Here is a 3,437-nt window from a genome sequence, read left to right on the forward strand (position 1 = left end):
AAAAAAAAAACGAATAGAGGAAAAGATCAGTATATTTGAGGACATAGCAGTAGAATCTTCCATAATGAGTAACAGAGAGGAAAAAAGGCTGGGGAAAAAAAGGAACAGAGCCCCTGACTTGTGGGATTAAATTAAGTGGTCCTACATACCTGAAATTGGAGCCCAAGAAAAAAAGGCAAGTTGGGGGGCAGAGTGGGAAGTGTGTCTGAAAAAACATTTGCAGAAATAGGCCAGGCGCAGTGGCTCTCACGCCTGTAATTCCAGCACTTTGGGAGGCCGATGTGGGCAGATCACCCGAGCTCAGGAGTTCGAAACCAGCCTGGGCAACATGGTGAAACCCTGTCTCTACTAAAAATACAAAAAATCAGCCAGGCATGGTGGTGTGTGCCTGTAATCCCAGCTACTCAGGAGGCTGAGGCAGGAGAATCACTTTAACCTGGGAGGCAGAGGTTGCAGTGAGCCGAGGTCACACCACTGCACTCCAGCCTGGGCGACAGAGGGAGACTCCATCTTAAAAAATAAAAATAAAAAAATTTTTTTGAAGAAATAATAGCCAAAATCCATCCAAATTTGTTGGAAATTATATACTCATAGATCCAAGAAAATTAGGGAGCTAAAGCAAGATAAGCATATATAAATATACAAACACCCTCATCCCCATGTCCAGTAAGGCATTGCTGAAAAACAGTGATAAGAATTTCTTAAGGACAGGCAGGTAAGAATAATCACAGACTTCTAGTTAGAAACTGTGCAAGTCAGAAGACAACAAAATGGTTGGGGTTTTTTTTATTTGTTTGTTTTTGTTTTTGAGATAGAAGTTCTGTCGCCCAGGCTGGAATGCAGTAGCGTGACCTTGGCTCACTGCAACTTCCGCCTCCTGGGTTCAAGTGATTCTCCTGCCTCAGCCTCCTGAGTAACTGGGACTACAGGTGCGTGCCAGGGCACTTGGCTAATTTTTGTATTTTTAGTACAAACATGGGATTTCTCCATGTCTCCAGGCTGGTCTCAAACTCCTGGACTCTGGTGATTGACCTGCCTCAGCCTCCCAAAGTGAGCCACTCTGCCCAGCCCAAAATGGCATCTTCAAATGCCAAAAGAAGAACCCTGTCAACTTAGAATTCTATATATTAACAAAAAGATAAAATTAAAATTTTTTAGACAAACAAAAGCTGAGGGAATTCATTATCCACAGATAGTTGGGAGACAGTGAATTAGAAGTATATGGGACTTTGCTGTACTATCTTTACAACTTCCTGGGAGTCCATAATTATTTCAGAATAAAAGTTTAAAATAAAAAGTCTTCCCACATAGAAAATTCCAGGCCCAGGTGGTTTTACTAGTGAATTGAATCAATCCTTTGTGGGAGAAATAATTCCAGTTGTATATAGTCTTTCAGAAAACAGAAGAGTAAAAGGACTTTCCAGTTCATTTTAGGAAGCTAGCATTACCTGATAGCAAAACTAGACAAAGACATTGCAAAAAAAGAAAACTGCCAGCCAGTATTCCTCGTGATTATAGATGGTTATAGAGGCAATTTAAAAGCACACATTAACAAAACTGAATCCAGGAATATATAAAAATGATAATTCATCATTGCCAAGTGTGATGTATCCCAGGGGTACAAGGTTAAAATTTGCCTCAACACAATAAAAGAGAAAAAAAAAATTAAAAAAAATCATTAATCTCAACATCTTTAGAAAACTATTTGACAAAATTTTACATCTGTTCATAGTAAAACTCTTCAGCAAACTAGAAATAGGAGACCTGTGGGAACTCCACAGCTAACATCATACTTAATCTGGAGACTGAATGCTTTCCCACTAGGATCAGGAGCAAGGTAAGGATACCGACTCTCACCACTTTTGTTCAGCATTTTGCTGGAGCTCTTGCCTGTGCAATTGCATAAGACCAAAAAAAAAAAAAAAAAAGGAAAGCTTACATGTTTGGAAAGGGTAACGTAAAACTGTCATTGTTTGCAGATAACATGATCATTTATGTAGAAAATCCTAAGGAGTCCACACAGAAGCTTTTTGAGTTAAGCAGTGTCAAGGTTTACACGAAGTCCTATACAAAAGTTATTTGTTTTTCTGTACATTAGCATGAATAATTGGAAATTGAAATACTTAACAATAAATATAATGAAATGTATGCACAACCTGTGCAATGAAAATAATAAAATATTGCTGAGAGAAATTGAATAAATGGAAAGCGATGTCATTTATAGATTGGAAGACTCAATATTGTTAATATCTTGTAGTAGTCCTTTAAATTGGTCTGTGGATTCAACACAATACCAATTAAAAGAGCAGTGCTCTTTGGGTAGAAATTGACATGGTAGTATTAAATTCATATGGAAATGCAAGATCCCTGAATATTCAAAATGTTGGGGTCAGGGGATATGGGTGGAGGTCAAATTTGGAGGACTTGTACTACCTGATTTCAACATTAGATCAGTAGAACAGAGAGTTCAGAAGTAGGCCAGTTGATTTTCTACAAAGATACCAAAGTAATTCAATCGGTAAGGAATAGTCTTTTGAAGAAAACATTCTGAAATGACTAGATAACTGTATAGAAAAGAAATAACCTCAGCCCGGACCTCATGAAATACACAAAAATTGAAATGGCCTATCGACTTAAATGTGAAAGCTAAAACTACAATTTTTACGTGAGAACGTGAGAGAAAATCTTCATAACCTTTAAGACTGCAAAGATTTATTAAGATGTAAAAAAGCATGAACTATAAAAGCAAGTTGATAAATTGGGCATCAAAACTTAAAACTTCTCTGAAAGACATTAAGAAAATTAAAAAGGAAGCTACAGACTAGGGAGAATGTATTCATAATACATTTACCTAACAAAAAAGATTTACGTTCAGTAAGAAGACAAACAACCCAATAAATAGTGGGTATAAGATTTGAAAAGGTCCTTCCAGGAGAAGAATTACAAATGGCCAATGGCACATGAAAAGATGATCAACATCATTAGTCATCAGGAAAATGGAAATTAAATCCACAATGAGATTCTATTCTATATTATTCCTAATGGCCAAAATATGAAAGGTTGATGAGCTGAAGTGTGGCCGGAATGTGGAGAAGCTGGACCTCGTCCACATTTCTGGTGGGAATATGAAATGAATAGTTAGAAGTTAGCCAGATAAAAAGGACTGGGGGAAAGCTGTGGGAATGAAGCACAAGAAAAACATAGACAAGCAACCTGGTCTGCATGGTGGTAAATAAGTAGGTTCGTGGTGTTTGAGCATCATGTAGAGGTGGCCAAGATTGCTGAGGGGTTTTAAGTGTTTGTGGTAGATTCTTTTTTTTTTTTTTGAGATGGAGTCTCACGCTGTTGCCCGTGCTGGAGTGCAGTGGCACGATCTCGGCTTACTGCAACCTCTGCCTCCTGGCTTCAAGCGATTCTCCTGCCTCAGCTTCCTAAGT

General features: G+C 38.1%; 1 protein-coding gene across 2 annotated transcripts in view; it reads left to right on the forward strand.

The window, feature by feature from the left end:
• The window catches only part of SPECC1L (sperm antigen with calponin homology and coiled-coil domains 1-like), a 147,501-nt gene that overhangs the window by 69,340 nt on the left and 74,724 nt on the right, over nt 1-3,437 (forward strand). The window contains exon 2 of one of the 2 annotated variants that reach the window (XM_011925933.1): nt 1,733-1,837. The exons of the other annotated variant lie outside the window; for it this stretch is intronic. The gene's annotated coding sequence lies outside the window, so the exon portion shown is untranslated. The remainder of the gene's footprint in view (nt 1-1,732; nt 1,838-3,437) is intronic. 2 annotated transcript variants of the gene reach the window in all.

This window comes from Colobus angolensis, unplaced genomic scaffold, assembly GCF_000951035.1.
Source record: "Colobus angolensis palliatus isolate OR3802 unplaced genomic scaffold, Cang.pa_1.0 Scaffold663, whole genome shotgun sequence".
In the NCBI taxonomy this organism is placed as follows: Eukaryota; Metazoa; Chordata; class Mammalia; order Primates; family Cercopithecidae; genus Colobus; species Colobus angolensis.